This window comes from Candoia aspera, chromosome 1, assembly GCF_035149785.1.
Source record: "Candoia aspera isolate rCanAsp1 chromosome 1, rCanAsp1.hap2, whole genome shotgun sequence".
Classification (NCBI taxonomy): Eukaryota; Metazoa; Chordata; class Lepidosauria; order Squamata; family Boidae; genus Candoia; species Candoia aspera.
In genome coordinates this window covers 8,745,750-8,760,292 of record NC_086153.1, presented here as the reverse complement: position 1 = coordinate 8,760,292, position 14,543 = coordinate 8,745,750, and the positions used below count along the sequence as shown (strand labels likewise).

At 41.3% G+C, this 14,543-nt stretch overlaps 1 protein-coding gene across 10 annotated transcripts in view; it reads left to right on the top strand.

Moving 5' to 3' along the window:
- Positions 1-14,543, top strand: part of MSI2 (musashi RNA binding protein 2) — a 527,555-nt gene that overhangs the window by 99,435 nt on the left and 413,577 nt on the right. The gene's annotated exons all lie outside the window — the stretch shown is intronic.

Genomic DNA, 14,543 nt, shown 5'->3' with positions numbered 1-14,543 from the left:
CCAAAAAGCCCTGAAGACATGGTTTTGCCAGCAGGCCTGGCAATCCCAGGTTGATGCGGAGCCCATCAAGTGGTTTGTTTGAATTGTATTGTTGCTGCCTGGGCGGTGGGGGGTAGTGGGTTTTGTATTGGGGGTTTTATTTTTGTAAGCTGCCCAGAGTCACCATGAGTGAGTTAGGCAGCCATATAAATCTCTTTAATAAATCACCTTGGCTACCTTGATTGACCAGACTGTCACCAGACAGAGTCCTGCTAGTCGCTTTCCATTCGTCTCGAATCCTGGCTTTTCTTTTCCATGTTCTGACAAAGTGCTTGACTATTGGATCTTCCCATCTTTTTTGGAGGTTGGCCGATAGGTCTGTTTACTTCTCTTGGATACCATTCAGCAACTGCTGTTGTCCAACGGTCATCCGACATGTGTGCGACATGTCCTGTCCAGCGTAGCTGCCGTTTTTGATATTCAACGACGACATCATTTATTCCATAAATAAATAACTAAATAAAATAAGTTTGTAGCCGAAAAAGGCATTAACGGAAAGAACAAGTAGTTCTTGACACTGGTACGTAGCTTTCTTGCATTTGCTAGTTTCCCTTTGTACTGTCTTCTTTTTTTGAATCAAAAGAATTAAAAAAAACCCAAAACAGGTAGGATCTTGCAGATGCCAAATGAGGTGTCTGTGGACAACGGTAGTGTCTACAAAGGGTATGTGGGGGTCCAGGAGTTGGGTATCCTTCTTCCGACATTTGTAGGAAGAAAGTTTGGCTGTGCATGGGCAAACTTTAATATGCAGTTTTTTTCTTTAAAAAATGGCTAATCTGGGTATGAGGTCTTTCCTGAGATAGCCACCCCCACCCCAACATAATATATTAGAGTAAACATGAAGAGGCTGAGTCATTTTTACTAAAGCCTCTTCTGTGTCCCAGATAAAGCACTGTAGACAAGGACTGAATTTTTTTTTTAGCTAAATTTATTTCCAAAGACTAAGTAGCACAGGTCTGTCTTATATAGGCTATAAAAAAGGAGGTTGAGGGTGCTTTTCTGAAAGCAACCAAACCAGCAGTTTTTTATTGTTATGATTATGAAAATGTAAAACCACAAGAATGGAGTTCACACACTGCACTAAGTTATAATGTGGTTGGTTGTTTTGGCTTTGTGGATTGTGTGAACCCAGCTGGTGGTGATTTATTCCATAAAATATGATTGAATATGAAGATGCATAACATCTTCCAACCTTGCAGCTGCACTTGACCTTTAAATGATCCACAAAGGCCATACACCTAGTATAAAACCAAGTTAATTTTATTTAATTTACATTTGTATTTAAATTAATAATACTGTACCTGTCATGAGTAAGGATGGCGAACAGGGGGCTCCCATCCAGACTGTCAAGCGCATGCGTAGCACTGATGAATTGTTCAGCCATTCAAAGAGACACAGATCGGGACCGCCTTAACCCTTGGGGGTTATATGTCTGGGTTTTCCCCACGCTTAGGATTCCTGTTAAGTACTAGCAATAAATATTAGAGACCAGTTCCTTGTCTCAGTGTGTTTCCTGGTTGTTAGGACAGTACCCGAGTTTACTTAAGTAAATGATATACTTAATCATTTACTTAATAATCATATTAATCATATACTTAATAATTTTGCATTATGCCACATCAAAACTTGTCAGCAACTTGTAATTTTTTGGTATAGTACTGATTTTGAATATTAGCTATTGACGGCTTTATTTCCTTCCTTCCTTCCTTCCTTCCTTCCTTCCTTCCTTCCTTCCTTCCTTCCTTCCTTCCTTCCTTCCTTCCTTCCTTCCTTCCTTCCTTCCTTTCTTTCTTTCTTTCAAATTTAGCCACTGCCCATCTCCCCCAAAAGAGGGACTCCATTTCTCTAGTTCATAGAATATATCACTTTGTTATATATCCAATTTCTTCAAATCATGTGTAATTCTATCAACTGTTATCCACCTCGCCTTTTCCTTAATTCACATTTTTTGAACTCATGGTTAAAGGCCAAGTCTCCTTTTGATGAAGCTTGACTCCTGATGTCTTCATGGAGATATTCGTGTAACTTTCCAAGAAACAATAGAGAAATATTTGCCATTTTTTTCTGGCAAGTATTTTCATCTTCCCAGCCTAACCAGTAGCCCTCAATCTCCTAGTGGTCTCTCATTCAGGTACTAGCCAAGTTTGACCTGGTTTAGCTTTTCAAAATCAGCCACAGTTGGTCAGGAGCTGCTACTTAGCTGGGTAATTTCTAAATTCAGGAATCCCGAAATTTTACATCCTAGGGTACCGTGACAGTCTTTTTATGTTGAATATTTATATTGGTTGATTTGTGCTGCCCTAACAATGTCGCTCCAGAGTTTTGAATGGAGATCCTTTCTCCCCTAGAGATGCCAAGGGTTTAATCTGGGACTTTTGTCATGCAACGAGGTGTTCTACCAGTGAGCAAGAGTTTATTCATAGATGTAAATAAATGAAGAAGTCCTAGTTTGTCCTGATTTCCTGATCATCATCTTTTAGCTTTGCTAAATGAATGTCCCTTCCTATAAAATTCTTCCTGGTATAACAATAAAAGCAGATTGCTGTGGAAGACAAGGCATAAGAGCTTGTCAGATTAAATTTGGACTTTGTGGTGATGGCTGCAGATGGCAGCAGCTGCGTGGACTAGTACAAAAGGGTCATTATTACCAGTGCCACCTTCCTCAAAGCTGCATCTGAGGACGCCCCATCCAGAAAATGCGTAATTCACATTTATGTTGTGAGTTTTTTAAGCATGGGGCTGAAAAATATGGGATTGAGATGCAGTTTTCAGGGCAGGTGGAGAGATTAAATAGGTTCTGTGGGGAGGTGGGGAGATGGGCTGTGCATGCAATTTATTTTCATTCACACTTAAAGACAAGTGCTACTCAGTCTTTCACTGTAGCTTACTGTCTTATGACAGAGAATATCTGCTTGCTAGAACTGATATTCTGGTGGCAAAATAGCTACCAATTTTAAGGAGAGGTTCTTCAGAAAGACAAGCAAAGGAGAAACCTGTGGTCTTCAAATAATGATGATCTATAACTGCCAGTAAAACTAAAAAATATGCCTGATGATTGTATTTCAGCAACAGCTGGAGGTCACACATTCCCCACCCCATTTGCTGGACTCCCCTCCATTGGATGTGTTCAGTTAATGGATAAATCCCTGCACTTAGGTTAGAGCTGGTGACTAACAGGTCATTCCTAGCACTACAATTCAAGAGTGGAGGCACGGGGGTGGGGGGGGCGCACGGAGGGGCAAGATGGTTTATGGCAACTTGTGAGGAATTTTGAACTTTCCTGGAGATTGAGAATTTGAAGTTATTGAATGGAAAGATAGGAGTTGTAGGATAAAGATCCTACCCTATATAATCTTTCCACCTGCTTCTTGGATAATTTTTATTTTTAAAAAGCATTTAAAATGTTGAGTCATATGGATAAGAAACATATTGTTGCATGCATCATCCACACCTCTTCTCTCCCTTCTTGAGGTCTGATTAATTTTAATTCTCACGACATAAAGGAGAAAATGTTTAGATTAGGGAGATAAGTGGATTTGACATTCTGTTCTATACTAAAAGTTAACCTATGATAGGATTGAAAGCTAAGGCAAGTACTTGTTTTTGTTGCTTCTCTTGTAAGAAAATTACTCTTCTCTGATCTTGGTAGCAGGGCCATCATGGTGGGCCAAGTATGATGCTGAAGCCTCTGTGGCATTAAGAGGTTGTGTGCTTTTCATCATTGACCTAAGCTAAGGAGTCCCAAAAGCTGGAAATCTGGTACTTATTTGGATCTCATCTTCATTTTATTGGATGATGCTGTGTCTTGTGGTGTGGTACACTTACCACGGTCTCCTGTTGTATTCATAGAAGAGTCCTTCTGGATCATAGATAGCCCCGTGTCTATTTGCTACCAACCACAATATTATGGCATGTAAGTGTTTCCCAACCAGGTGGCCTCCTGGGTCCAAATCCCATTTTTGCCTAACCAGGTTCTAATTGACAGAAGTAGTCAGTTGTAGTCTAGCACTTCTGGGAGATGCCATATTGGATTATGGATGGTTTAGGCCATAATCAATAGCAGTGATTATCTTGGCTGGATGGAAATTGTACAGAATCACGTCTGGAGAGCACCAGGTTGAGAAGGGCTGAAACAGTGACTTACAAAGAGAGGGCAGGGCTTGTGATGACTGATGTGAGGCTCTCCTTCCACATTTCTTCCCCCTTTTTTTGAAGACCATAGTAATTGTTAGATCTCTTGTCTTGGCCTCATCTTCATTTTTGGTTGTGACCTAATTCCCAGTGTCTGAGTCTTATCTATCACAAATTAGGAAATCTGCAAGTAGATTTTGTTCTCCAGCTCTGTGATGGATAGAAAACTTGTAGAATTGTAGGGCTAAATAACACTGGGTAATCCTGTGTTGGGCTTGAGGAATCCAAGGCTGGAGTTAAAATCGCTGGAAGAAACATTAACAATCTCAGATATGCAGATGATACCACTTTGATGGCTGAAAGCGAAGAGGAACTGAGGAGCCTTATGATGAAGGTGAAAGAAGAAAGTGCAAAAGCTGGCTTGCAGCTAAACCTCAAAAAAACCAAGATTATGGCAACCAGCTTGATTGATAACTGGCAAATAGAGGGAGAAAATGTAGAAGCAGTGAAAGACTTTGTATTTCTAGGTGCGAAGATTACTGCAGATGCTGACTGCAGTCAGGAAATCAGAAGACGCTTAATCCTTGGGAGAAGAGCAATGACAAATCTTGATAAAATAGTCAAGAGCAGAGACGTCACAGTGACAACAAAGGACCGCATAGTTAAAGCAATGGTGTTCCCCGTAGTAACATATGGCTGCGAGAGCTGGACCATAAGGAAGGCTGAGAGAAGGAAGGTCGATGCTTTTGAACTGTGGTGTTGGAGGAAAATTCTGAGAGTGCCTTGGACTGCCAGAAGATCAAACCAGTCCATCCTCCAGGAAATCAAGCCAGACTGCTCACTTGAGGGAATGATATTCAAGGCAGAACTGACATACTTTGGCCACATAATGAGAAGACAGGACAGCCTGGAGAAGGTGCTGATGCTAGGGATAGTGGAGGGCAAAAGGAAGAGGGGTGGACCAAGGGCAAGATGGATGGATGATATTCTAGAGGTGACGGACTCGTCCCTGGGGGAGCTGGGGGTGTTGACGACCGAGAGGAAGCTCTGGCGTGGGCTGGTCCATGAAGTCACGAAGAGTCGGAAGCGACTAAACGAATAAACAAACAATCCTAGGATTACTGTCCTTCATGTTTTGAATCCCTATAAGTGGATGATGGTCAATAATCACTTTGAATTCCTGGCCCACATGGATAGATTTTAAGGGCATATTTTCTTTTTCAATCATACTTTATTTTTTATTAACCAACTACATATATTAGATATGTGATTTCTTGATATTTTCACTCTTTTTTGGACATATCAGGCCTGCTTCTTTCAGGCTTGTTACAACTTTTTCTAGGTGTTTTAAATTATCTTTCCATTGCTGACTGTACATCCCTATATCATCCAGATAGGTCTCACACCATTGTTCCTTCTCTCTCCCTCCCTCCCTCCCTCCCTCCAATTTAGGTGGTGTGCAACTCCAGCCTGACTCTGGGTGGCTCACAGAACAAGAGAATATAGAAATAACCATCTAAGTAAAACAGTAAACAGATGGTTTGAGAGGATCCAGTGTACTACCTTTTGGAAAACTGCAGGTGCTCTCTATAATCCAAAGGGCATTTTGGTGAACTGGTATAGCCCCTTGTGGAGCAGCAAATGCAATTTTCTCTTTAAATTCCATCTCCAGTGGAGTTTGTCAATAGACTTTAGTAAAGACGAAGTGTTGATAAATATTTGGTACCACATATTTGATCTATTGTCTACCTGTGGCCCTGGCTAACTACTGAATTTAGCCACCTTACAAACTTGCTGCATATCAGCCCAAAATCTAATTTCCTACTCAGTTTTGGTACTAACAATATTGGGAAACACCAAATCCTCTTTCTGGGACTTGTACAATTCAAAGTTAATCTTCACTCTTTCTGGTATCTTTCCTTCTAACACTTCTTCCTCTTGATTTTGTACCACTAACACTGCCTTGGGTTCCACTACCATGTCATTTTCTAAGGGTGCTCCCATGTAAATGTTAATCTTCCCTTCCTTTCTGCTAGGTAGTGGCCTAGAGGAGTCGGGGGAAAGCAATAGGGAAGGGAGAACCTGTACTAACTGCTATGGGGCTTTCCTTCCATATTCGTATTTTTTTTCTCCATAATTAATAAAGGTAGTCCTTGACTTACAACCATTTGTTTAGCGACTGTTCAAAGTTACGATGGCGCTGAAAAAACTGACTTACAACCAGTCCTCACACTTACGGCCATTGTAGCATTCCTGCAGTCATGTGATCAAAATTCAGTTGCTTGGCAACTGGTATGTATTTACGACAGTTGCAGAGTCCTGGGGTGACGTGATCACCATTTGCGACCTTCCCAGCCAGCTTCCAACAAGCAAAGTCAATGGAGGAAGCCGGATTTGCTTAACGACCACATGATTCACTTAATGACCACAGTGATTTGCTTAACGACCATGGCAAAAAGGTCATAAAATTGGGCATGACTCACTGAACAACCGCCTCACTTAGCAATAGAAGTTCCAGTCCCAATTGTGGTTGTAAGTCAAGGACTACCTGTAATGGCTTGTTTGTGGGAATTACAGTTGGAAAAAGCCTCTCTTAGTGTCATGATCCACGCCCCCTCCTATCCCTGCAATGTTAGACCAATATTGCTTTTATGGAGAGAATTGCAGAGTATGTTTGTTGTTGTTGCTTGTTGTTCTATGCTCAACATAAAAGCTCACTGTATATTCATCTTGTGCAGAATACTATGACCAGAAGCCATCCTGTATGCATTTATTTTAAGAAATGTGCTAAAACTGACACTGACTTATGAGAAATACTTGCATCAACAGCAAACCTATGTAACTTGGAGGAAAAAATAAGCACTGTTGGGTCACTTTTCATGTCATGATAGATTGTCATGGTAAAACTCCTTAAATATTAGTCACTCTTTTCTGTGGCAAAAATGTATGGTTTTTATTTTTTTTAAAAATTGGTACAGCAGTGTAAAACTGCAACAGTATATTTGCTTCAGGGCAAGCCTTGTTTCATTTTAGTGAATCTCGCAGACTGATCCAGCCTGGTTTACCGGCCCAAGTACTTCCATTACCTGGTGCGTCCTAGAAGAATTGTTATCCTGTGAGTGGTGATGATAGAGAATTCAGAAATTACTCACTGCATTTTTTTTAACTGTCAGCATAAACCCGCTTTGCAAATTGAATTACAGATAGGCACCCATAAATTCCACATTAAGTCATCAAATTCGTCTCCCTTGGATTGGAGCCATGTAATCTCCTGGGTTGGGGAATCTGTAGCCTTCCAGATGTTGAACTTGAGCTTCCACTTTTATTCACAATAGCTAGTGGTGAGGGATATTGGGAATTATACTAGTTTGCTTGGGGAGGGAAAAAAAATTAAACATAATTTTTGCCATATCTATGGAATCATGGCTAGATGGAACACAGCAGGTGGTGAAGAAACCCAATCTGGGCAAAGCAGCGGCGCTTTGAGTGCAATCAAAGTTAAGTGCAGAAATTTAATTAAATGGAAGCAAAGCTGGCTGAAACTTTCTGAAAGCAGCAGTGCATTGTCAGATTTGACAATTATTTCAAGGAGCACAATCTGCAGATGGTGTATAATTGATAAATTAAGGGTCTTGAGGTCTAATCTGCCTGTGTGTGTTTGTGTGTGTGTGCATGTTTTAAGACTTTGTTGTCTTCTTTTTTTTTTAATACATCTTTTCATTTTATCCTGGTATCAATTTTGGAAAAACGTTTGCAATATTGGTTCAACCATGAGTCTAATTTAAATGTATAGTTGAGAGGAATCTGCCTATTATCTTGAATAGGAAGCCTCTCACCATCTCCTGAATGTATCTTCCTGTCTCTTTAACACCAGAACTGGACATTCTGTTTCCTGCTACTCTCTGTCAATGGGTGGATGTACAGAGTAGAGTTTTCTTAATATTGTGGCGTTATGAGCTGGGCAAAATCCTCAGCATGCCTCCCTGAGTCCTTTTTCTGAATATGGAAAGACCTAAAATCTATTAAATTGTTTTTAATAGAATTTCTAGGCCGTTGCCCCCTCCCAACAGTTCTGGGTGTTGAGCAGTAAAAACAATAATACAGTAGAAATAAAACAGTGAATCTGTTTTATAGGTAACTCAAGGCGGGGAACATACCTAGTACTCCTTCCTCCTCCTATTTTCCCCACAACAACAACCCTGTGAGGTGGGTTGGGCTGTGAGAGAGTGGCTGGCCCAAGATCACCCAGCTGGCTTTCATGCCTAAGGCGGGACTAGAACTCACAGACTCCCGGTTTCAAGCCCAGCACCTTAACCACTAGTGTGAAACATATATGCTCTGTGTAGAGTGCATTGCAGAATTCTTAACTGTGTGATGATAAAGGCATCAGTTACTGTAGTTCCAGGAAGGGCTGCAAGTGGCACATTAGCTGAAGCTGAGCGAAGGGCATCCTGGCTGTGTCATCTACCACTGTGAAACCAGGATCTCTGAGTGATGGACCTGCTCTGTCAGGAGAGTTTCACCCCAAGAGCAGCAGATAGAGAATTGCAGTGAACAAAGAGTACAACAATACTTGTTGGGGTTCAACTTCAGCTCATATGGAGCCCAACAGGCTCCAGTCACAAGAATAAGACTTGACTGGCTTCACCAGGCATCTCCAGCATGACCATCAATACACTGGCATCATTTATCTATGTATTTATTCAGCACACCATAATCATAGTGACTCTTAGCGGCTTAGAATGTATATATCATCACCAAATTGATGGTAATGATATTTACAGTAGCTGAAGAATGCCTCTTTATTGACCAAAGTAGGTTCAGTAAAAACGAATGAAGCATATATTTATATTTTTCAAGTCTCTGCGTGGCTGTCAGCCCCGCAAGTAGACCAGATCAGGAGATCAACTCCACAGGAAGGCTGGTTGTGCTAAACCTCCTTCTCCTTATACTCTAGAGCCATGGTTCTCAACCTTGGTAGCTTGAAGATGTGTGGACTTCAGCATGGCAGGCTGGGGACTTCTGGAAGTTGAAGTCCACACATCTTCAAGTTGCCAAGGTTGAGAACCATGGCTCTAGTGGATCAGGGAGGCCTGCCCGATCCGCTTCCAAATGCTATTGCCTTGCTCTGGTCTTAAAAAGTTGTTTTAGCCCCTTTTCAGTAGAAGAGAATCTCTGTAGCTCAGGGTTGAACTGTGGAGTCCTTGGTGCTCTCTGAGCTTGGTTGTTGGCTTGCAGACATTTCATTATTGGACCACGTAACATCATCAGTGCGAGTGAATGTGGGGTTAGCCCCTTTTGCCTAGTTAATGGTTCTTGCGTATTTCCATCAAGGTCTTCTTCCTTACTCTCTACAGTGGCCAAAGGAAGAAAGAAATATGTGTACATTGCGCATCTGTGTAGTCTGACATTATTCAGGAAGCGAAAAGATTCCATAAGTGGGAGAAAGGAAGGGCCCTAGCAATGGGAAGAAATGGTAGCGAAAAAAAAGAGAAACTTCAATTTCGGTACAATTGTTCAGAGCAGAAGGAACAAAGATTAAGCCAAGCTGGAGGTGGAATAAAAGAAGTGGGAGAGCAAAGAATTTACCTGCTGTCGGAGAGTTAATGATGTACTAAATGATTGTGCTAGTGAAGGATTTTTTTTTTTACAATTCATTCATCTGTTCCCTCCTCCCCATTTGTCTTCAATTGTCACAACATTGCCTCCCTCTTCTTCCACCATGATATGTGGTGAATTTTGTGAATGACACTTATGTTAATAGTTCTCATTTAAAAAAATCCAATCTATGCCTTTAGATTATCAAAGTGGAAAGTTGGCTTTCTACGTATCAGTGGGATGGGATGGCTCTGGTCTGCCTGTGAGTCAGTGGTTTTGAAGAGTTTCAGACATTTCTGGAGCTAGGAAGAGGTTCTGCATTCGGTCAGACCGCTGCTCCTGAGTGTGGCAGACACTGTGACATTGTGCTCATGGGGGTGCTTGGACATCTTTCTTGGTATCTATTAAGATCCCTGCTCACCTGGTTTTTTAAAAAAACACGATTCTTTTCATTAAATGGGAAGGTGGCCATGGTGCAAAGCAAAGTTCCAGGTTATAGCATCATTCTTATTTTCAGTAATGCCTCTGGTCTTTACAAGGACTCCATAAATGTATTTAGATAATCAAACATGGGTAGTTGCAACATATTTTTGTTTAGGAATACAGGTGGCTCTAGACTTACAAGCATGCTTGGGACCGGAATTTCCATTGTAAGTCGTCGGGGTTGTAGGTTGAGTCACCATGTGACCAAGCTCCCATTCTGCGGCCATTGTAACTTTGGACCATCATTAAACAGTTGTAAATCAAGGACTACCTGTATACCCATTTACTCAGGAAAAGAAAAGGCAAACTGGAAAGATAGGAACATCCAAAGGGTATGGGGAGGTGGCAGGCAATGATCTTATTACTTTATCGTCTGATTAACATCTGTTTTTGAGTGGCTGCCCCAGTCTTCTCCAGTCTGGCACCTTCTAGATATTGGGAGCATCACTGCAGGTCTCCTTTCCCCACCAATTTCCACCATTGTGGCTACAATTTTGTGAGACTGCCCAGATATCTTCCCAAAATTCCAAAGGGCTTCAGAGATTCAGGAAGGCTTGGAGAGAACTTGTCATTGAATGAAACTTGCTTGGAAAAAAAATCAAGAAAAGGGATGTTTCTTTCATGTCACACAGGCTTCTTGGAAGAGATTGGTTAGCCCTTGTGGGAACAAAATTTGGGAAGATAGGACAGTAACCATGCACCAAATTATGACCTTGGACCATCTGATCCAGGATTGCCTGTGTGAGCAGAGGAGTCTTAGGGAAGACCCAACTTGAGGTCATTGTGTATTGAATCAGGGACCTTTTCATGTCTCTCCCAGACAGCTGAACCCTCCAGACACTTTTTTGTTTGTCTAAATTAACTTCTTTGATCAGAGAAAAGACATGTTTTTTTTTATTTCCGACTGGAAACCCCTTATGGACTTTTTGCATGAAACAGAAAAAAAATGAATTTATAATTTATGGTTTGGATGATTAGATAGGATAGATTATAGAAAGAAGAGAGCTATGTTGTAACCACAGAATAAGAGGTAAATTTATAATTGTACTGATAACTGCTTTAAAGAAGATTGGAAGCTACTTCTTTGTATCTTTTTTCTTTTCTATTTTTCTTTTACTTTTTTCCCTTTCTTGCACTTCTAGCTTTGTCTTTGATTTCTTGCCTTTTCTTACTTCATATTAGTTTGTATTAGTTTTTATCTTCTTTTTTAAAACCTTTAATAAAAGTTACAAAAACAAACATTTGATTGTTTTGTTTACTTGAATTTATTAGCTACCCAACTCCAATGGATTGGTTTTGAGTGTAAATACAGAGGAATCTGAATACTTTTCTTTCTTATTGATAATTTGCAAATCAAATATGTATGTTGACAGAATATTTACACACATATAAAACAACATGAAACTGCCCCAATCCATGAAGACTGAGTGAAAGCACAACAGAATATCCTCCTCATTTTTCTCCCTCCCTCCCTCCCTCCCTCCCTCTTCCACTTTTTCTTCCTTCCCTCTGGGCTAAATATACCCAACCAGTCAATCAAGATTGGCAGGCGTCACTGCCATAGCTGTCAGATTCAGTTAGCTCCGGCTGAGCTAAACCCTTGCCTTGTTCTCCAGGCCTGCAAATGTATTCGAACAGTGACACAGAAATGGGACTTGCAAATAAAGTGTCATAATGATGGGCCCTGGTGTGCGTGTGAGCCTGCACAGAAAGAATGATGCAGCACTTCGTTTTCAAAGCTGGGCATCTCTTCCCTTTTGTTCCTGGCGTTTTTTGAGCAAAAGAAGAAAATGCCCGCTGCTTGTGATGGCAACAGTAATGAATAGCCGTGTGCATTTTCAGGAATGTGGGTTGCCCATCACTCTTTCCATCCCACCTCCCTACTCCTCCAAGCAATAAAAGCAACAGAGGAGTAAAAGCTTCTGTAGGTCTTTGCAAATGGGGGCTGGGAGTAGAAAAGTGATTGTAGGTCTTGCTTTCTTTTGTGTTGTGTGTGTGTGTGTGTGTGTGTGTGAGAGAGAGAGAGAGAGAGAGAGAAAGAGGGAACACTTAAAGGAACACATCTGTTGTTGTTTTGTTGTTGTTGTTGTTGTTGTTGTTACTGCCTGCTTATTCCCATGCTGTGTAAACGTGGAGGGGACTGCAGGCAGTGGCTGTGTGATGACATTGCTATTTCTAGAGCAAAACAGGCAGAGAATCTCAAAGGTAAAGCAAGCCTATTTTCTGTTTTTGGCTACAGTAACGGGGAACAGATGTGGCTTGCTGATAAGACTCCAGTTGTGGTATGTGAGAGCCAGTTTGGTCTAGTGGTTAAGGTGCTGGGCTAGAAACCAGGAGAAGGTGAGTTCTAGTCCCGCTTTAGGCACGAAAGCTGGCTGGGTGACCTTGGCCCAGTCATTCTCTCTCAGCCCAACTCACCTCACAGGGTTGTTGTTATGGGGAAAATAGGAGGAGGAAGGAGTATGAGGTATGTTCGTCGCCTTGAGTTATTTATAAAAATAATAAAGGCAGGATAAAAATAAAATAAAATAAATAAATAAATGTGAGGTTCCAAGGCTTCCTTAGTGGGGGATGTGTTTGTTTCTTTTCTTGTGAAGGTTGGAAGAGCCAATCTGAACTCTAGCATGTAATAGCAGAAACTTTTTAGTGGGGAGGCCTGATTTCACCCCAGTTCCCAGTAATGAACTGGAGCAGTAAAAGGGGAATATCCCCATTTTTAATTTAACACAGAAACTGGTGGCAGATAACACTGTAGGGCCTACTCAGCATAAGCTTCACCTGGGATGGGTACCTTGTTTGCAGATGTCCAATAAGGCACTTAAGATGGGGGACTGCCACAGTTGGGAGCCTTTGACTTGATTGTGTGCCAGTTCTAGTGTGAAAGGAGAAAAACCATGAGTAGGAAGAAAGACCTGGTCATGTGATGGAAACAAATGCTGCCTTGGAGTTTTGGCAGTGGGTGTGTTATAGGGAGGAAGCTGTCTTTGCTAATGTATTTCTCAAGAGGTTGAGGAAGCTGATTTCTGGTATTATGTGGCTCAGGATACAAAACTAAGGAGGTCCTAGGCTATACACCTTGCTGGTATGACATTGTTAGTCATTGGAATTGAATCTGAGGAAAGTTGGCTTCAGATCCTTCATTGACATCTGGGTAGCCTTGGATTCATTACAGCTGATGTTACCCAGTTTACTTCACAAGGTGGTTGTGAGAATGAAGTGACATAAATAATAAACCTTGTGCTACTCCCCAGCCGCCTTCTAAATAATAGATGGAGGGAGCTCCAGGATTCACTTGTCAGGCCTTTTGTAACTAGGAAGAGGGTGTAGGCTTGTTTCCCACATTGGCTGCATTCACACCACACAATTTACCTGGTTACTAAATTAACCCATTTTCAGGGCTTCGACCATAAACAACAGAAAACACTGGGTTTGCACAGCCTCTTTAGCCACAAAAAAACTAATCCAGTATAAAGCTATATCTTATATATATAAATTTTTTGTTTTTGTTTGTCTGTAATCAGGCTTTGCCTGTTGTACAGATGCAACCACCATGGTTGTAACTGACCTAATTAAGATGTGCAAATGCAGTGAGCAAGTCTTTCTGGGCAGGAGTACATACCAATATAAACAAAACTGTTTTCCGTAATCCTGCACTCATACTGCTTTTTATAGATGCATCTTGGTGCTCCCATGTGCTTGGGATACTGAACATCTGCTCATATCATCATAGGCTTGAGATATGAGATGGGACACTGATGGCAGCTGTGGCTGCATTTAAAACACAAATCTTCAAAGGATTGATTATGTGCCATCAAATCGGCGTTGACTTTTAGCAACTGTGTAGATAGATCTTTTCCAGCATGATCTGTCCCTAACCTGGTTTTCAGGTCTTCCAATGGTGCATCATCACTACAGGTAGTCCTCTATTTATGACCACAATTGGGACTGGAATTTCCAGTATAAGTTGTTGCGGTCATAAGTCGATTTCACGACCATTTTTACAGCGGTTGTTAAGCAAGTCACCACAGTCATTAAGTGAATTCAGCTTCCCCAATAGGCATTTTTTGCTGGAAAATGGCAAAAAAAGTTGCGAAACGCAATCACGTGACCGCGCGATGCTGCAACTGGTCATAAATGGGAGCTGGTTACCAAGCACCCAAAATGCAATTATGTGACTGTGGGGTGTGTGTGATATTTTGCAACACTCGGAAGTGCTTTACGGACCTTAAAGCACCCATTCTGAGGCTGCCGTAACTTTGGACCATTGTTAAATGAATGGTTGTAAGTCGAGG